The sequence below is a fragment of the Ranitomeya imitator genome, chromosome 3 (genome assembly GCF_032444005.1).
Source record: "Ranitomeya imitator isolate aRanImi1 chromosome 3, aRanImi1.pri, whole genome shotgun sequence".
Classification (NCBI taxonomy): domain Eukaryota; kingdom Metazoa; phylum Chordata; class Amphibia; order Anura; family Dendrobatidae; genus Ranitomeya; species Ranitomeya imitator.
Genome location: NC_091284.1, coordinates 678875684 through 678897728, shown reverse-complemented (window position 1 = coordinate 678897728; position 22045 = coordinate 678875684). Strand labels below are relative to the sequence as shown.

At 48.2% G+C, this 22045-nt stretch overlaps 1 protein-coding gene across 1 annotated transcript in view; it reads right to left on the bottom strand.

Moving 5' to 3' along the window:
* Positions 1-20496, bottom strand: part of RNF41 (ring finger protein 41) — an 83233-nt gene extending 62737 nt beyond the window's left edge. The window contains exon 1 of the mRNA XM_069758401.1: positions 20347-20496. The gene's annotated coding sequence lies outside the window, so the exon portion shown is untranslated. The remainder of the gene's footprint in view (positions 1-20346) is intronic.
* Positions 20497-22045: the final 1549 nt, after the last annotated feature.

Genomic DNA, 22045 nt, shown 5'->3' with positions numbered 1-22045 from the left:
CGCGACGTGACGCTGGTTTGCCAGGATCCTGCTGCCCACGTTCGCCGCTATGAGACCTGTGCTCTCCTGCCTGTCGGTGTTCAGCGTCTCCTGCTGAAGACATATTGCCGCACACACATCTCACCTGAGCGCTGCTCCTTTTCAAAAGTCCCGCGCTCCTCCTCCCGGTCTCCTCCGGAAGTCGATCGATCACTTCCGGGTCATAAGCGCCGACCTGCTCCCGCAGCGTCGCGCGAGTGTGGACGACCCAGGGCGGCGTGCCTTCCCCTGGGAACGCCACTTCGGCATTCAGCCGCTCCTTGCCAGACGAGGGGGGAAGCTGGACACAGGACTTCCCCCGACGCTGCTTCCGGGCCCCCGACTCTGCCGTTCTCACCTGGACACCGCACAGAGGCTTGGCGGACCCGGGTAGGTGAAACGACCTGTAGGCTCCCGCCGTCCGGACAGGAACCCAAACTGGAGGGCGAGGGGGACCGCCCCTTTTTAACCTGTAGGTTCCTGTCCGGAAGGTGGGCGGATCCCCTCTCTCGTTGTGGGTGCTGTCGTGGCGATAGGAAAAGATCATTTTTTGTGAAAATTAATAAAAAAAAAAATTTTTTACGGCTCTACATTATAAACTTCTGTGAAGCACTTGGAGGTTCAAAGTGCTCACCACACATCTAGATTAGTTCCTTAGGGGGTCTACTTTCCAAAATGGTGTCACCTGTGGGGGTTTCCACTGTTTAGGCACATCAGGGGCTCTCCAATCGTGACATGGGCTCCGATCTCAATTCCAGCAAATCTTGCATTGAAAAGTCAAATAGCGCTCCTTCCCTTCCGAGCTCTGCCATGTGCCCAAACAGTGGTTTACCCCCACATATGGGGTATCGGCGTACTCAGGACAAATTGTACAACGACTTTTGTGGTCCAATTTCTCCTGTTACCCTTGGTAAAATGAAACAAATTGGACCTGAAGTAAAAATTTTGTGAAAAAAAAGTTTAATGTTAATTTTTTTTTTTTAAACATTCAAAAAATTCCTGTGAAGCACCTGAAGGGTTAATAAACTTTTTGAATGTGGTTTTGAGTACCTTGAGGGGTGCAGTTTTTAGAATGGTGTCACTTTGGGGCATTTTCTGTCATATAGACCCCTTAAAGTCACTTCAAGTGTGAGGTGGTCCGTAAAAAAATGGTTTTGCAAATTTTGTTGCAAAAATGAGAAATCGCTGGTCAACTTTTAGCCCTTATAACGTCCTAACAAAAAAAATTATGTTTCCAAAATTGTGCTGATGTAAAGCAGACATGTGGGAAATGTTGTTTATTAACTATATTATGTGATATAACTCTCTAATTTAAGGGCATAAAAACTTGAAAATTGCTAAATTTTCATAATTTCCGACAAATTTTTGTTTTTTTCACAAATAAATGCAAGTCATATCGAAGAAGTTTTACCACTATCATGAAGTACAATATGTCACGAGAAAACAGTGTCAGAATCACCAGGATCCGTTGAAGCGTTTCAGAGTTATAACCTCATAAAGTGACAGTGGTCAGAATTGTAAAAATTGGCCCTGTCACTTAGGTGAAAACAGGCTTTGGGGTGAAGGGGTTAAAAGAGGTCTGGATACACATGATGAGAGCATTATACTGCCTCTGTACAAATCCCTAGTTAGACCGCACATGGAGTACTGTGTCCAGTTTTGGGCACCGGTGCTCAGGAAGGATATAATGGAACTAGAGAGTACAAAGGAGGGCAACAAAATTAATAAAGGGGATGGGAGAACTACAATACCCAGATAGATTAGCGAAATTAGGATTATTTAGTCTAGAAAAAAAAGTCGACTGAGGGGCGATCTAATAACCATGTATAAGTATGTAAGGGGACAATACAAATATCTCGCTGAGGATCTGTTTATACCAAGGAAGGTGACGGGCACAAGGGGGCATTCTTTGCATCTGGAGGAGAGAAGGTTTTTCCACCAACATAGAAGAGGATTCTTTACTGTTAGGGCAGTGAGAATCTGGAATTGCTTGCCTGAGGAGGTGGTGATGGCGAACTCAGTCGAGGGGTTCAAGAGAGGCCTGGATGTCTTCCTGGAGCAGAACAATATTGTATCATACAATTAGGTTCTGTAGAAGGACGTAGATCTGGGCATTTATTATGATGGAATATAGGCTGAACTGGATGGACAAATGTCTTTTTTCGGCCTTACTAACTAGGTTACTATATATATATATATATATATATATATATATATATATATATATATATATATATATATATATATATATATATATATTTATTTTAGTGTTGTAAAAATGAGAAATTGCTGGTCAACTTTTAACCCTTTAACTTTTTTTAAAAAAAATTTGGTTCCAAAATTGTGCTGATTTAAACAAGACATGTGGGAAATGTTACTTAAGTATTTTGTGTGACATATCTCTGATTTAATTGCATAAAAGTTCAAAGTTGGAAAATTGCAAAATTTCCAACAAATTTCCATTTTTTCACAAATAAACGCAGGTAATATCAAAGAAATTTTACCACTATCATGAAGTACAATATGTCACGAGAAAACAATGTCAGAATCACCGGGATCCGTTGAAGTGTTCCAGAGTTATCTATATACATAATTGTCTAAGGGGTACTTCCGTCTGTGTCTGTCCTTCTGTCACTGTTATTCGTTCGCTGATTGGTCTCGGCAGCTGCCTGTCATGGCTGCCGTGACCAATCAGCGACGGCCACAGTCCGATTAGTCCCTCCCCTACACACCCGTCGCCCGCTCCGTAATCCCCTCAGCTCACCGCTCACACAGGGTTAATGGCAGCGGTAACGGCCCGTGGTGTAACGCGCTCCATTACCGCTGCTATTAACCCTGTGTGTCCCCAACTATTTACTATTGATGCTGCCTATGCAGCATCAATAGTAAAAATATGTCATGTTAAAATAAATAAAAAAAAAAAAAAAAACTGCTATACTCACCCTCCGCCGCCTTTCTCACTCCTCGCCACGCTCCCGGGACCGCTACATTGCAAGCAGCAGCTTCCGCTCCCGTCCCAGGGCTGGTGTGCGACAAGGACCTGCCGTGACGTCACGGTCATGTGACCGCGACGTCATCATAGGTCCTGCTCACACCAGCCCTGGGACCGCTAGCTGCCGCTTGCAATGGAGCGATCCAGGGAGCGTGGCGAGGAGCGGGAAAGGCAGCGGATGGCAAGTATAGCAGGACTTCAATGGGCTATAGGTGAGTATATGTTTTTGTTTTTTGTTTTTTAAAGGCAATATGCTACGTGGTTCTGGGCAATATACTATGTGGACATGCATATTCTAGAATACCCGATGCGTTAGAATCGGGCCACCATCTAGTAACCTCAAAGTGACAGTGGTCAGAATTGTAAGAATTGGCCCGGTCATTAACGTGCAAACCACCCTTGGGGGTACAGGGGTTAAATTAAGTGGGTGCACGCACGCTCAACCCAAGCTCCATTGTCACAGAGCTGTACTCTCCCATTCCCAGCAGTCCCATAGCACGGCTCCCATTATACTGAGCAGTGGTTTAATCTCTACCCAGCAGAGTCCCAATGACTCAAACAGAAGTTACTGGGTGATTAAAACTTTATTTTCTCTCATAGCCACATTCCAAACCAGAACGCTATACATTGTTTTAAAGCCATTTACCTACAGATTAACCCTATGTCTGCAGGTAACTAATGTTTTTGGTGGTTTCAGTTCCTCTTTAAATGCACCAATCAAAGCCACAATAGTATTTACTACTGCACATCAATCTGCTGCAATTCCACTGCAAGGGGTCTTAAAGCGAAACAGTCACCAGGTTTGACGGATATGAGAAATCACCATCACCTTTCAGGCCTGATATTCAGCATTCTGTAATGCTGTGAATAAGCGCCCTATCTGACCTTCAAGACAAGAAAAATACCTTATTATATCCACCTGCGGGGCAGTCCGGTGGGTGCCTCTGGTCTTGGTCCGGCGCCTCCCTTTTGCTTTGTGTGGATGAAGAGTCTCTACATCATACAGTCTCCCCAGCATCGCGCAGGCGTGCTTCTCTGCCCTGTTGATCGCAGAGTAAAGTGATGCAGTGCACGTGCCTTGGGGCTCCTTGACCTTTCCCAACACATGCGCACTGCAGTACTTTACTCTGCTCTAGTCAGGGCAAAGAGGCACGCGTGCGAAGGGTCGCGATGCCAAAGAGACTGTTGTTGATGTAGGGACAAGTGATCCACAGGAAGAAAGGAAGACAGAATCACAAGAAGGGAAGGGGCTGGACCAAGAGCAGAAACGCCCCTCAGACTCGACCGCCCCACAGGGGAGAATAATAAAAAGGTCTTTTTCTTGTCTTGCAGGTTGGGTTGAGGGTATACATACAGCATTGCAGATTGCTGTATATCAGGCCTGAAAGGTGGTGGTCTTATCTAAAATCTGCATCACATGCTTGGGAACATGTGGGAGAAAATGTGACCATCTATTCATGCAGATAACATTCATTGTGTGTGTTTGTGATTATATATTTACTAGCTATTGAACCCGTTCTACTCCCGGGTGGCGAGCATTTATATTGGTATATGGTCTCCATCCTGGTATGTGCTGCACCCTTCCTGCGTCCCCATCCTGTCATGTGCTGCACCCATCCTGCGCCCCCATCCTGTCATGTGCTGCTCCCATCCTGCGCCCCCGTTCTGTCATTTGCTGCTCCCATCCAGCGCCCCCATCCTGTCATGTGCTGCTCCCATCCTGCGCCCCCGTTCTGTCATTTGCTGCTCCCATCCTGCGCCACCATCCTGTCATGTGCTGCTCCCATCCTGCGTCCCCATCCTGTCATTTGCTGCTCCCATCCTGCGCCACCATTCTTTAATTTGCTGCTCCCATCCATATGCCCCATACACTGCTCCATAAAGGTTTATGGCCCCCATAAAATGCTCCATAGTATATGCCCCGTACACTGCTCCATAAAGGTTTATGGCCCCCATAAGATGCTCCATAGTATATGCCCCGTACACTGCTCCATTATGGTTTATGGCCCCCATAAGATGCTCCATAGTGTATGCCCCGTACGCTGTTCCATAAAGGTTTATGGCCCCCATAAGATGCTCTATGGTATATGCCCCCGTACACTGCTCCATTATGGTTTATGGCCCCCATAAGATGCTCCATAGTGTATGCCCCGTACGCTGTTCCATAAAGGTTTATGGCCCCCATAAGATGCTCTATGGTATATGCCCCCGTACGCTGCTCCATTATGGTTTATGGCCCTATAAGATGCTCCATTCTATATGCCCCCGTACACTGCTCCATTATGGTTGATGGCCCCCTTAACATGCTCCATTCTATATGCCCCTGTACACTGCTCCATTATGGTTGATGGCCCCCTTAACATGCTCCATTCTATATGCCCCTGTACACTGCTCCATTATGGTTGATGGCCCCCTTAACATGCTCCATTCTATATGCCCCCGTACACTGCTCTATTATGGTTGATGGCCCCCTTAACATGCTCCATTCTATATGCCCCCATATGCTGCTCCAATATATATAAAAAAAAAAAATAACACATACTCACCTATCGTCGCTGGGCGCCGAGTGCTGGGGGGCCTGAGCAGGCGGGGACACTGGCGCGCTGTGGGGGTCAAGTGCCGGTATCGCCGCCAGCTCAGGCCCCCCAGCACTTACTATATTCACATGTCCTCCGTTCCACCGCTGCGCGCACATTAAGCACGTCATCGCGCCCTCTGAACTGAAGGTCACAGGCCGAGGATCGGGAAGATAGCGGCGCGCAGCGGTGGAATGGAGGACAGGTGAATATAGCCGATACTCACCCTCCTGGCGGTCCCTGCTTCTCTGTTGGAGATCGCGGTGTGGGAGCGTCACTCTGAGGCCCAGACTGCGCCGGCGCTTGCGCAGTCTATAAAGGCTTTGGACAGAGTGATGCTCCCAGCGTTATATTATAGATTTTTTTATTACACACTTGTAGTTTTGGCATCAAATTCATCCAAAGAGCGAATGCCATTCATAAGATTTGTGCAAAGGCCAAAGTTGTAATTTTCTGCCTTTAACCCCTTCATGACCCCAGCCTATTTTGACCTTAAAGACCTTGCCGTTTTTTGCAATTCTGACCAGTGTCCCTTTATGAGGTAATAACTCAGGAACGCTTCAACGGATCCTAGCGGTTCTGAGATTGTTTTTTCGTGACATATTGGGCTTCATGTTAGTGGTAAATTTAGGTCAATAAATTATGCGTTTATTTGTGATAAAAACGGAAATTTGGCGAAAATTTCGCAATTTTCACATTTTGAATTTTTATTCTGTTAAACCAGAGAGATATGTGACACAAAATAGTTAATAAATAACATTTCCCACATGTTTACTTTACATCAGCACAATTTTGGAAACAAAATTTTTTTTTGTTAGGAAGTTATAAGGGTTAAAATTTGACCAGCGATTTGTCATTTTTACAACGAAATTTACAAAACCATTTTTTTTTTAGGGACCACCTCACATTTGAAGTCAGTTTGAGGGGTCTATATGGCTGAAAATACCCAAAAGTGACACCATTCTAAAAACTGCACCCCTCAAGGTACTCAAAACCACATTCAAGAAGTTTATTAACCCTTCAGGTGCTTCACAGCAGCAGAAGCAACATGGAAGGAAAAAATGAACATTTAACTTTTTAGTCACAAAAATTATCTTTTAGCAACAATTTTTTTATTTTCCCAATGGTAAAAGGAGAAACTGAACCACGAAAGTTGTTGTCCAATTTGTCCTGAGTACGCTGATACCTCATATGTGGGGGTAAACCACTGTTTTGGCGCACGGCAGGGCTTGGAAGGGAAGGAGCGCCATTTGACTTTGAATCAAAAATTGGCTCCACTCTTTAGCGGACACCATGTCACGTTTGGAGAGCACCCGTGTGCCTAAAAATTGGAGCTCCCCCACAAGTGACCCCATTTTGGAAACTAGACGCCCCAAGGAACTTATCTAGATGCATAGTGAGCACTTTGAACCCCCAGGTGCTTCACAAATTGATCCGTAAAAATGAAAAAGTACTTTTTTTTTCACAAAAAAATTCTTTTAGCCTCAATTTTTTCATTTTCACATGGGCAACAGGATAAAATGGATCCTAAAATGTGTTGGGCAATTTCTCCTGAGTACACCAATACCTCACATGTGGGGGTAAACCACTGTTTGGGCACATGGTAAGGCTCGGAAGGGAAGGAGCGCCATTTGACTTTTTGAATGGAAAATTATTTCCATCGTTAGCGGACACCATGTCGCGTTTGGATAGCTCCTGTGTGCCTAAACATTGGCGCTCCCCCACAAGTGACCCCATTTTGGAAACTAGACCCCCCAAGGAACTTATCTAGATGCATATTGAGCACTTTAAACCCACAGGTGCTTCACAGAAGTTTATAACGCAGAGCCATGAAAATAAAAAATAATTTTTCTTTCCTCAAAAATGATTTTTTAGCCTGGAATTTCCTATTTTGCCAAGGATAAAAGGAGAAATTGGACCCCAAATATTGTTGTCCAGTTTGTCCTGAGTATGCCGATACCCCATATGTGGGGGTAAACCACTGTTTGGGCGCACGGCAGGGCTCGGAAGGGATGGCACGCCATTTGGCTTTTTAAATGGAAAATTAGCTCCAATCATTAGCGGACACCATGTCACGTTTGGAGAGTCCCTGTGTGCCTAAACATTGGAGATCCCCCAGAAATGACCCCATTTTGGAAACTAGACCCCCAAAGGAACTTATCTAGATGTGTGGTGAGCACTTTGAACCCCCAAGTGCTTCATAGAAGTTTATAATGCAGAGCCGTGAAAATAATAAATACGTTTTCTTTCCTCAAAAATAATTATTTAGCCCAGAATTTTTTATTTTCCCAAGGGTTACAGGAGAAATTGGACCCCATAAGTTGTTGTCCTGTTTCTCCTGAGTACGCTGATACCCCATATGTGGGGGTAAACCACTGTTTGGGCACATGCCGAGGCTCGGAAGTGAAGTAGTGACGTTTTGAAATGCAGACTTTGATGGAATGGTCTGCGGGCATCACGTTGCGTTTGCAGAGCCCCTGGTGTGCCTAAACAGTAGAAACCCCCCACAAGTGACCCCATTTTAGAAACTAGACCCCCCAAGGAACTTATCTAGATATGTGGTGAGCACTTTGAACCCCCAAGTGCTTCACAGACGTTTACAACGCAGAGCCGTGAAAATAAAAAATCATTTTTCTTTCCTCAAAAATGATGTTTTAGCAAGCATTTTTTTAGATTCACAAGGGTAACAGGAGAAATTGGACCCCAGTAATTGTTGCGCAGTTTATCCTGAGTACACTGATACCCCATATGTGGGGGTAAACCACTGTTTGGCACACGTCAGGGCTCGGAAGTGAGGGAGCACCATTTGACTTTTTGAATACAAGATTGGCTGGAATCAATGGTGGCGCCATGTTGCGTTTGGAGACCCCTGATGTGCCTAAACAGTGGTAACCCCTCAATTCTACCTCCAACACTAACCCCCCCACACCCCTAACCCTAACCCCAACTGTAGCCATAACCCTAATCACAACCCTAATTCCAACCCTAACCCTAAGGCTATGTGCCCACGTTGCGGATTCGTGTGAGATATATCCGCACCATTTTTGAAAAATCCGCAGGTAAAAGGCACTGCCTTTTACCTGCGGATTTTCCGCGGATTTCCAGTGTTTTTTGTGCGGATTTCACCTGCGGATTCCTATTGAGGAACAGGTGTAAAACGCTGCGGAATCCGCACAAAGAATTGACATGCTGCGGAAAATACAACGCAGCGTTTCCGCGCACAGCGGATTTGGTTTTTCATATGTTTACATGGTACTGTAAACCTGATGGAACACTGCTGCGAATCCGCAGCGGCCAATCCGCAGCCAAATCCGCACCGTGTGCACATAGCCTAATTCTAAAGGTATGTGCACACTGCGGAAAACGCTGCGGATCCGCAGCAGTTTCCCATGAGTTTACAGTTCAATGTAAACCTATGGGAAACAAAAATCGCTGTACACATGCTGCGGAAAAACTGCACGGAAACGCAGCGGTTTACATTCCGCAGCATGTCACTTTGTGCGGATTCTGCAGCGGTTTTACAACTGCTCAAATAGAAAATCGCAATTGTAAAACCGCAGTGAAATGCGCAGAAAAAAACGCGGTAAATCCGCCGCGGTTTAGCACTGCGGATTTATCAAATCCGCAGAGGACCAGAATACGTGTGCACATACCGAAACCCTAACCCTAACCCTATTCTAACATTAGTGGAAAAAAAAAAATTTCTTTTTTTTTTTTTTTAATTGTCCCTACCTATGGGGGTGACAAAGGGGGGGGGGTCATTTATTATTTTTTTTATTTTGATCACTGAGATATAATCTATCTCAGTGATCAAAATACACTTTTGAACGAATCTGCCGGCCAGCAGATTCGGCGGGCGCACTGCGCATGCGCCCGCCATTTTGGAAGATGGCGGCACCCAGGGAGAAGACGGACAGGACCCCGGCAGGATCGGTAAGTATGATGGGGTGGGGGTGGGGGGGGGGGGGAGGGAATCGGAGCGCGGCAGGCGTGGAACGGAGCACGGGGGGGCTGGAACGGAGCACGGGGGGGGCTGGAACGGAGCACGGGGGGGCTGGAACGGAGCACGGGGGGGCTGGAACGGAGCACGGGGGGGGGGGGGGGAGCGGACAAGAGCACGGGGGGGGGGGAGCGGAGCACAGGACGGAGGGGAGCCAGAGCAGTGTACCGGCCAGATCGGGGGGCGATCGGTGGGGTGGGGTGGGGGCACATTAGTATTTCCAGCCATGGCCGATGATATTGCAGCATCGGCCATGGCTGGATTGTAATATTTCACCCGTTATAATAGGTGAAATATTACAAATCGCTCTGATTGGCTGTTGAAAGTGAAACTGCCAATCAGAGCGATCGTAGCCACGAGGGGGTGAAGCCACCCCCCCTGGGCTAAACTACCACTCCCCCTGTCCCTGCAGATCGGGTGAAATGGGAGTTAACCCTTTCACCGGATCTGCAGGGACGCGATCTTTCCATGACGCCACATAGGCGTCATGGGTCGGATTGGCACCGACTTTCATGACGCCTACGTGGCGTCATGGGTCGGGAAGGGGTTAAAAAAAAAAAGTGTTTGCAACCTTAGTACAAAATGTTTTTTGTGAAGTGTGTAAAAGCGTCAATAACCAGTGTACATAAAATCACTCACAGGTGGGGATAAAGTAGAGCTGTGCCAAATTTTGCAGTTAAATGTCATTTTATGACCAACATCTAGAAAAGCCGCATTGATGTGAAAAAAAAAAAAAAAGTATATATATTTTTTATTCAGAAAAGCTAAAATATATCTATAAAAAAGGGCACAATTAACTATGAATTTGTTTTTATTACTACATGTATTTTCATTGCATTTTTAATGCTGCAGATTTAGTTTCTTTGGTATGTAGTTCTATAAATACAGCTGCTTTGTTTTTGATACTTCTTGGTATTTGCCCTTTATTGATACAGTCATGTGCAAATTATATGCATTTTTCGGGTGTTTCCGCAGCAGAAAAACGCATATGCGGGTTTACCAGCGGATTGTCCACATCTAATGCAATTTTATGGGGTAAATCCTTACATAAAGTTCAGCGATGCTAACAGAAATTAACAAGCCACGAGTCTCAAACTCTCACTGCAGGTCTGTTTAATTATTTTTCTTTTATATTGCATAAACAGTGGGAATGAGATTTCTTTATCTTACTGCGTTTTTTGTGCCAAAGACACGCAGCATCAAAAACTCATCCAGGGAACTAGCCTAAAGTTTATTTTTAGCACTGTATCACATTATATTTGCATTATACTCACTATGGGGGGACACTTATTAAGTCCAGCCTACATTATACCATATCTTAAAAGCAACGTAGAGAAATCCTCTTACTAAATTCAGTATAATGGATTCGGTGACTGCACAAGAAATACAGATCTATATAGTTTAACCCCTTTGTGACAGAGCCAATTTTTACAGTTCTGACCACTGTCACTTTATGATGATATAACTCTGGAACGCTTTAACGGATCCCGCTGATTCAGAGACTGTTTTTTCATGACATTGTACTTCATGTTAGTGGTAACATTTCTTCGATATTACTTGCGATTATTTATGAAAAAAAAAACACGGAAATATGGCAAAAATTTTTAAAATTTTGCAATTTTCAAGCTTTGTATTTTTATGCCCTTAAATCAGAGAGATATGTCACAAAATTAATAAATAACATTTCCCACATGTCTACTTTACATCAGCACAGTTTTGGAAACATAATTTTTTTTGTTAGGGAGTTAAGGGTTAAAACTTGACCAGCAATTTCTCATTTTTACACTTTTTTTTTTTTTTTTTTTAAGAGACCACATCACATTTGAAGTCATTTTGAGGGGTCTATATGATAGAAAATAATGAAGTGTGACACCATTCTAAAAACTACACCCCTCAAGGTGCTCAAAACCACATTCAAGAAGTTTATTAACCCTTTACGTGCTTCACAGGAACTGAAACAATGTGGAAGGAAAAAATTAACATTTAACTTTTTTTGCAAACATTTTACTTCAGAACCATTTAATTTTCACAAGTGTAAAAACAGAAATGTAACCATAAATTTTGTTGTGCAATTTCTCCTGAATACGCTGATACCCCATATGTGAAGGTAAACCACTGTTTTAGCACACCACAGAGCTTGGAAGAGAAGGAGTGCAGTTTGACTTTTTCAATGCAGAATTGGCTGGAATTGAGATCGGACGCCATGTTGTGTTTGGAGAGCCCCTGATGTGCCTAAACAGTGGAAACCCCCCACAAGTGACACCATTTTGGAAACTAGACCCCTTAAGGAACTTATCTAGATGTGTGATGAGCATTTTAAACCCAAGTGCTTCACAGAAGTTTATGACGTAGAGCCATGGAGGAGAGGAAAAGAAAAAAGAAAAAAAAAAAAAGAAAATCGCATTTGTTTTCACAAAAATGATCTTTTCGCCCACAAATTCTTATTTTCACAAGGGTAACAAGAGAAATTAGACCACAACAGTTGTGCAATTTCTCTTGAGTACATCGATACCCCATATGTGGGGGTAAACCACTGTTTGGGCGCACCGCAGAGCTTGGAAGAGAAGGAGTGCAGTTTTACTTTTTCAGTGTAGAATTGGCTGGAATTGAGATTGGACACCATGTCGCGTTTGGAGAGCCCCTGATGTGCCTAAACAGTGGAAATCCCCCCCCCCCCCTCCCCAAGTGACCCCATTTTGGAAACTAGACCCCTATGTGCACACGTAGGAAATGTGGTGCAGAATTTTCTGCACTAAATCGGCATCTCCTGGCAGTATCCGCAGGTGCATTTTTTGGGCAGATTTTACCACTGTGGATTTCTATAATGGAGGGGTGCAGAAACGCTGCAGAACTGCACAAAAGTAGTGACATGCACTTTGAGATCTGCAGCGTTCCTGCGCAGATTTTTTTGCACCATGTGCACAGCTTTTTTTTTTTCACATTGATTTACATTGTACTGTAAATCACAGTGCAGTTCTGCAGCGTTTCTGCTGCAGTTCTGCACTAAATCTGCATCGTGTGCACATACCCTTAAGGAACTTATCTAGATGTGTGGTAAGAACTTTGAATGCCCAAGTGCTTCACAGAAGTTTAGAATACAGGGTCGTGAAAATAAATATTTTTTTTACCCCACAAAAAAATAAATAAATTTTTTAGCCCCCAAGTTTTTATTTTCACAATTTATCCCGAGTACGCTGATGCCCCATATGTGGGGGTAAACCACTGTTTGGGCGCACGGCAGAGCTCTGAAGGGAGGGAGCACCATTTGACTTTTTGAGCACAAAATTGTCTGTCGTGTTTGGAGACCCCCTGATGTACCTAAACAGTGGAAACTCCCCCAATTCTAACTCCAAACCTAACCCTAACACACCTCTAACCCTAATCCCAACCCGATCCATAATCCTAATCACTAACCCTAACGATAATCACAACCCTAACCCCAAAACAACCCTAATCTCAACCCTAACCATAACCCTAAATCCAACACTCATAATCTCAACATTAACCTGAAACCTAACCCTAATCCCAATACACCCCTAACCTCAACCCTAACCTTAACCCTAATCCCAAACGTAACCAACCCTAACCCTTATCCCAACTCTAACCCCAACTTTAGCCCCAACCCTAGCCCTAACCCTACTTTCACACTTGCGTCGTGTGGCATCCGTCGCAATCCGTCGTTTTGGATAAAAAAAAAAACGGATCCTGCAAATGTGCGTTTTTTGCCCATAGACTTGTATTGCCGACGGATCGCAACAGATGGCCACACGTCGCGTCCATCGTGCACTGGATCTGATGTGTTTTGGCAGACAGTCGTCACAAAAAACGTTCAATGTAACTTTTTTTTGTACGTCACGGCCGCCATTTCCGACCATGCATGCGCGGCCGTAACTCCACCCCCTCCTCCCCAGGACAGACTGGGCAGCGGATGCGTTGAAAAACTGCATCTGCTGCCCACGTTGTGCACAATTTTCACAACATGTGTCGGTACGTCGGGCCGACGCATTGCGACAGCCCCGTACCGACGCAAGTGTGAAACCCTAACCCTAAATTTAGCCCCAACTCCTCTAGCTGCCAGCCGGCAGATCATAGTGGGCGTACTGCGCATGCGCCCACCATTTCCTTACCGGATGAAGAAGCCGGCGGGCAGGAGGGGACGCAGGAGGATCCAGGGACACCGGTAAGTATAACAGGGTCCCCGAATCCCCCTATTTCTCTGTCCTCTGATGTGCGATCACATCAAAGGACAGAGAATAACACTCGGCTTTTTTTTTTTGCGGTCGTCGATAAACAGTTAATTTACCGGCGATCGCAAAACAGGGGTCGTTAAAAACCGACCCCGATCATGTTCTTTGGGGTCTCGTCTACCCCCGGCAGCCAAGACCCCAAAGATCTTCCGGGTGCCGGCCGGCGGGCGCAGTGCACCCGCCATTTTTTTAGCCGGAACAAGATGGCAGCGCCCATCGGGAGCCACAGGGAGCACCGGGGGAGACAGGCGAGTATCGGGGGCGATTGGGGACCCCATTTTTCTGTCCTCTGATGTGCGATCACATCGGAGGACAGAGAAATTAAATGGGAAATCGCGTTTTTTTTTGCGACCGCCGGTAAACCGTTAATTACCGGCAATCGCAACCCAGGGGGTCGGTAAAAAATACCCCGAATCATGTTCTCTGGGGTCTCGGCTACCCCCGGTAACCGAGATCCCAGAGAAAATCCGACTCTGGGGGGCTATTCACTTTAAGTACCCTTAACTGCCGCCGTTAAAAGGCATATCAGCGGTCGTTAAGGGGTTAATCCATTTTTTTAAGCTTAAACTGAACTACATTTTTCAGGCTGTGTGGCTCCACCCATTTGGCCTAATTCTACATATATACACACTTAATTGCCGTGGGCACTGGATGAAATTGAAGAAGTCGCGGATTATGCGCACATATGGAGGGCACAACTTATCAAATGGACCAGGGGTCAAGGACACAGGATCCAGAGCAGTTTTCAGGATTGCTAGGGTGGGGCACAGCAAACAGTAAATCATCACTGTCAATGGGATAGTGTTCAACTGAAAGAAGAATACCCCTTTAATTTATAGCAAAGCCATCACCACTTTTGACTGATGAGATAAGACCGCCACCTTTCAAGGCCTGATATACATCAAAATAGAGTGCTGTATACAATCACGCATCCAACCTGAAAGATAAGAAAAAGACCTTTTATTGTACTCACCTGCATGGCGGTCCAGTCCAAGGGGCGTTGTTGGTCTGGCACCTCCCTTCTTGCTTCGTGTGGTGACGCACCTTACGTCATGGACACAGTGTCCTTGGCATCACGCTCCTGCGCAGGCGTACTTCACCCTATTGATGGCAGAGCAATGTACTGTAGAGCACAGGGAAAGGTCAGAGAGGCCCGGCGCCTGCGCACTGCAGTACTTTACTCTGCCCTAGTCAGGGCAAAGAAGCACGCCAGTGCAGGAGCACGATGCCAGGAGACTGTGTGGATAACATAGGAACAAGTCATCCACACAAAGTAATTAGGAGGATGGCATCGCAAGAAGAAGGGAGGTGCCGGGCCGAAACCAAGCTGCAGGTTAGTATACTAAAAAGGTATTTTTCTCATTGTTCAGGTAGGGTAGGGGGCAGATGTACAACATTATAGAATACTGTATATCATGCCTGAAAAGTGGCAGTCTTACCTCACATTGGTCAATCCTGGTAACAGGTTTGCTTTAATGAAATTTAAAGGGAATCTGTCACTACATTTTTCTCTTATAAGATGCGGCCACCACCATTAGGGGCTTATCTACAGCATTCTGTAATGCTGTAGATAAGCCTCCATGTATCCTGAAAGATAAGAAAAACAAGTTAAGGTACCTTCACACTGAGCGACGCTGCAGCGATACCGACAACGATGTGGATCGCTGCAGCGTCGCTGTTTGGTCGCTGGAGAGCTGTCACACAGACAGCTCTCCAGCGACCAACGATGCCGGTAACCAGGGTAAACATCGGGTTACTAAGCGCAGGGCCGCGCTTAGTAACCCAATGTTTACCCTGGTTACCAGAGTAAAAGTTAAAAAAACGAACACTACATACTTACCTTCACACACGCCGATTCAGCGATGTCTGCAGGGAGTCCAGCGACGAAACAAAGTTCTGGACTTTCTGCAGTGACCAACGACATCACAGCAGGATCCTGATCGCTGCTGCGTGTCAAACAACGATATCGCTAGCCAGGACGCTGCAACGTCACGGATATTTACCCTGGTTACCATTGTAGAAGTAAAAAAACAAACAAAAAAACAAAAACAAACAGTACATACTCACATTCTGATGTCTGTCACGTCCCCCGGCGTCCACAGGGTTAAAACTGCTTTCAGCAGGAGCGCTGCTAAAGCATGCGCTCCGGCCGAGAGTTTCCCTGCACTGACTGTCAGCGCCGGCCGTAAAGCAGAGCACAGCGGTGACGTCACCGATGTTACTGCTGACACTGACAGTCAGTGCAGGGAAACTCTTAGCAGCGCTCCTGCTGAAAGCAGTTTTAACCCTGTGGACGCCGGGGGACGTGACAGACATCAGAATCAGTATGTACTGTTTTTTTTTTTTTTTTTTTTTACTTTTACAATGGTAACCAGGGTAAATATCAGGTTACTAAGCGTGGCCCTGCAAAATGCTGTAGATAAGCCCCTAATGGCGGTGGCGGCAGCTTATGGGTAAGTTCACACAGGACATTTTTGCTATGTATTTTTGTTGCTTTTTTATGCCAATTTTCAGCTGCTTTTTACAGTAACAGCAAAGCCTATGAGATTTCAGAAATCTCATGCGCACACACATTGGTTTTTTGTTTGATCAGTATTTTGTGCTTTGCTGTGTTTTTTTGACAGAGCATGTCACTTCTTTCAGCGTAGGTATCATTATTTGCTGCTGAAAACCCAAGGATATTAGCCTGGACAAAGGAGGAGGAAAAAAAAAAAAAAAAAAAAAAAACACACACACACACCACACCTAAACCTGCGTTTTTGACGCAGCTTCTTTCCTGCCAAGATGATCAGGTTTTGCTGCAGAAAAAAAAAAAAAAAAGCAGCAAAAACACCCTGTGTGAACTTACCCTATATGCGAAAAATGAGGTGACAGATTCCCTTTAAAGAAGAAGTTGTCCACTACTTTGACAACCCCTTGTCATACCCCACACTTGTCACCTATAAGAAAAAAAAAACAAGAACAACTATACTCGCCTCCCGTGCTGGCACTGTATCGGCACTAGCGTTACCGGGGCACTCGTGCGCTAGTTATGACATGCGAGCCTGGCACCCAGTCAGCGCTGGCGTCAATGTCCCAACATTCGGACAAATAGATCATCAAGGGGAAGCCGGGGCTACGGCTGCTCTCACTTCCTATTGATGTGCAATTTGTCCAAAGGCGGAGACATTGACGCCAGTGCTGATTGGGCGCCAGGCAGCGCTGCACTCTTATCCTAGGAGACTATTCACCACTGCAGTCTAATCCAAACAAGCAATAAACAAAAAAGTCCCCTCGATTTGTGAATGGATACATTTTTCAACAAGTAAACTGGAAAGTTGCTCGTTTTTAGAAGCAGTTTACAATTTATATATCACAAAGAAACACCAGCGCTGCCAGAAAACAAAAGATGCCCTTTGCTGCTGGTATTAAAACAACCAAGTGCCGAGGTCGTCAGTGCATATGCCAATAAAAATAAAATACCGCGCTAAGGGGATATATATCCCCTTAGCGTGGTATCATTTTATGTTTAGTTTACAATTTTACTCATTTATGATGCCAAGTAAAGACCTTGATATTTTACCCATCCACTCCATGCATCGATGACGGGATCGCAGAGCCTGGATTCCTGTAGCAGTCACAGTTTGTCTTAACGACAGTATTCCGGAAACCCATTCTGGGGATCAGGAGGGATTTCAATAGGTAAGCACAAACCAATCAGCAAGTTATGGAAGTGCGCAATAACTCAATGCTATGGGAGAAAGGTGCCAAATGTAGCACATCAATGAAGACTAGAGAAGGAGATGAGGAAAGTCGCTGTGCATCCTATGGCCATAACCAACGTTCAAAAGCAACAAAAGGAATAAAGGGCTTTGAGCCAGCAAAGCCCAACAGACAGGCGGCAAATCACAACACTGGACTAGTAATAATCCGCAGTGAACAATGGACTATTTTCTTATGGCGATGCCCCAGAGTAGCCGAGCTCATGAAGACTGGTCATAATTGGAATATATGATCTGCCGATAGATACAGCTACATATTCCGATAAAACCGCCAAGTCTCACCTGCACATAGGTTACTCACATGAGGGTGCAAGACCGCCGGCTGCAATATAGTGCACAGGTCACGCAAATACAGACGTGATGTAGACGACATGATATGGGTGCCCACATAGCGGGCACACACATGCATGCATGCATGCATGCATGTGCAGCAAACAGCAGACACTGGGGCGCGCGCACACAGCGGCCACTGCCCCCCGCCACGCATGCACACTATACTGGGCCCGCACACACAGGCAGCAGATACTGCCCCCCACGCATGCACACGCAGCGGACACTGGGCCCCCCCCCCCACGCATGCACACGCAGCGGACACTGGGCCCCACCCCCCATGCAGCGGACACTGGCCCCCCACACACACACGCAGCGGACACTGGGCCCCCCAAACACACACGCAGCGGACACCGGGCCCCCTACACACGCATGCACACGCAGCGGACACTGGGCCCCCCCACACACACGCATGCACACGCAGCGGACACTGGGCTCCCCACACACACGCATGCACACGCAGCGGACACTGGGCTCCCCACACACACATGCAGCGGACACTGGGCCCCCCCCACACATGCAGCGGACACTGGGCCCCCCCCCACACACACGCAATGCACAAGCAGCGGACACTGGGCCCCCCACACACACACGCAATGCACAAGCAGCGGACACTGGCCCCCCCCCCCCACACACACGCATGTACACGCAGCAGACACTGGGCCCCCCCCACACACACGCATGTACACGCAGCAGACACTGGGCCCCCCCACACACACACACGCAGCAGACACTGCCCCCCCCCCCACACACACACCAGACACTGGGCCCCCAACACACGCAGCGGACACTGGGCCCCCGCACACACACGCAGCGGACACTGGGCCCCCCACACACACACGCATGCACACGCAGCGGACACTGGGCCCCCCACACACACACGCATGTACACGCAGCAGACACTGGGCCCCCCCCCACACACACATACGCAGCAGACACTGCCCCCCCCCCCCACACACACACACACCAGACACTGGGCCCCCAACACACGCAGCGGACACTGGGCCCCCGCACACACACGCATCAGACACTGGGCCCCCCACACGCATGCACAAGCAGCGGACACTGGGCCCCCTACACACACACACGCATGCACACGCAGCAGACACTGGGCCCCCCCCCCCACACACGTATGCACACGCAGCAGACACTGGGCCCCCGCACACACACGCATCAGACACTGGGCCCCCCACACGCATGCACAAGCAGCGGACACTGGGCCCCCGCACACACACGCATGCACACGCAGCAGACACTGGGCCCCCCCCCCCCCCCTGGGCCCCCCCCCCCTGGGCCCCCTCCCCCCACACACACGTATGCACACGCAGCAGACACTGGCCCCCCCCCACCCCCACACACACGCAGCAGACACTGGGCCCCCCACACACACGCATGCACACGCAGCAGACACTGGGCCCCCCCCCCACACACGTATGCACACGCAGCAGACACTGGCCCCCCCCTCACCCCCACGCAGCAGACACTGGGCCCCCCCCCCCACACGCATGCACACGCAGCGGACACTGGGCCCCCCACACGCATGCACAAGCAGCGGACACTGGGCCCCCCACACGCATGCACAAGCAGCGGACACTGGGCCCCCCACACGCATGCACAAGCAGCGGACACTGGGCCCCCCACACGCATGCACAAGCAGCGGACACTGGGCCCCCCACACGCATGCACAAGCAGCGGACACTGGGCCCCCCACACGCATGCACAAGCAGCGGACACTGGGCCCCCCACACGCATGCACAAGCAGCGGACACTGGGCCCCCCACACGCATGCACAAGCAGCGGACACTGGGCCCCCCACACGCATGCACAAGCAGCGGACACTGGGCCCCCCACACGCATGCACAAGCAGCGGACACTGGGCCCCCCACACGCATGCACAAGCAGCGGACACTGGGCCCCCCACACGCATGCACAAGCAGCGGACACTGGGCCCCCCACACGCATGCACAAGCAGCGGACACTGGGCCCCCCACACGCATGCACAAGCAGCGGACACTGGGCCCCCCACACGCATGCACAAGCAGCGGACACTGGGCCCCCCACACGCATGCACAAGCAGCGGACACTGGGCCCCCCACACGCATGCACACGCAGCGGACACTGGGCCCCCCACACACACACCACACTGGCCCCTAGAAGCTGGGTCACAGCCGGTGACCGCACAGCACTATATACCTGCCAGCAGTAACTTCTGCCGCCATAATGTACGGTGCACACAGGGGAAAGTGTCACAGGAAAGTTCCCCCGTCCTCCCCCTGCAGGCAGCGCACAGCCCGGCCTCCCCCTGCTGACAGCCCGGCCTCACCGCTCCGCACATAACATGCCCGGAGTTCCCACCTGCCCGGACACGGACTTCCTCCCGGGGCCTCAGCCCGGGTATCCTGAACACTTCAAACGAACTCACCGTGACTAGCCCCAACCCCAACGGAGCGGACGCCGCCTCCCCCGGGGCAGGGAGTCTCCGGTGCCCCGACGCTCCGTCTCTCCGTTTGCCCCTGACAGAAGCTGACGCCACCACCGCTCTCACAGCTCTGCTGCTACGCAACCCACAGCCAAGTCACGCCCGTCCGTCCTATGACTAATGGCTGACATTACCCAATCACAGGGCAGAACTCTGCAGAGTGGGCGAGGACCAACTAATCTTCAACAAATCAGAAGAAAGTATGGAAAAAGGGGCGGGGAATTAGACCTTGGAGGTGCCTGAGCGAAGGGAGAACCTTTAACTCATTCCTGAGCTCGTGAGGTAGCAGAACTCCCGGCCAATCAGAGTGTAGTTGCTAGTCAATTGTTTCCATACGTCACCGGCGCGCACCCGCTCAGAGTTCTAATTACGGCAGACTGTAAATCTTGGCCGCCATCTTGTTCCTGTCCATTCATCAGTTTCAGGGAGCTCCAGTATGGAATGGTCGCTTTACAGTGTGGCCAGTGCAGCACTACAGAGCTCAGAATGCCTGGTCTAGGGGACGGGAAGAAGAGCTATCAGTGTGGGAAGGGGAGAGACAGTCATGGCAGAAGTATTGGAGCAGTTCATACATAGGGAGTGTGTTTTATTGTCCTGTGTGAGGTCTGGTCCATTAATTAAATCGCCATGTCCAGTTCTGTACCTATTAAATTATAACCTTTATTAAAGGGAACCTCTCACCCCCAAAATCGATGGTGAGCTAAGCCCACCGTCATCAGGGGCTTATCTATAGCATTCTGTAATGCTGTAGATAAGCCCCTGATGTTACCTAAAAGAGGTTAGATTATACTCACCCAGGGGCGGTCCCGCTGCGGTCTGGGTCCGATGGGTGTCTCAGGTCTGGTCCAGAGCCTCCCATCTTCATTCCATGATGTCCTCTTCTGGTCTTCACGCTGTGGTGCAGGCGTACTTTGTCCTGTTGTGGGCAGAGTAAAGTACTGCAGGCGCTGGGACAGGTCAAAGAGGCCCAGCGCACTGCAGTACTTTGCTCTGCCCACAACAGGGCAGACAAAGTACGCCTGCACCACAGCGTGAAGACCAGAAGAGGACATCATGGAATGAAGATGGGAGGCTCTGGACCAGACCTGAGACACCCATCGGACCTGGGTCGCAGCGGGACCGCCCCTGGGTGAGCATAATCTAACCTCTTTTTCTCCTCATGGGTAACATCGGGGGCTTATCTACAGCAATACAGGCTTATCTACAGCAATACAGAATGCTGTAGATAAGCCCCTCATGACGGTGAGCTTTTTGATTTTGGGAGTGACAGGTTCCCTTTACAGTTTTTACTTATCTTGATGTTAGTAATATATAGAGAGAAAAGAGACCACCATCACAAATAGGACCCTGAAGGCGCCTGAACCTATCAGAATGCTGGACTGGTCCTGCCTTGCAGCGGAGGTTGGCGCCCTAGGACCCGCGCACTGGCACCCCCGCTCACCGACGGCTGACCCTTCTATCCCTGTATCACCCTGTATGGGATGGGGAAGAAAATGCAGTCAGCCTGAAAGGAAGCAACTATGGCCGTTGGTTGGCCTTATTCACACTGAAAGATGTGTATCTGTATATGGGGAATTGCTATAGATGGAAAATATTGTACATAATAATTAGAGTGCTACGACATAGGCAGTACAATTAATGC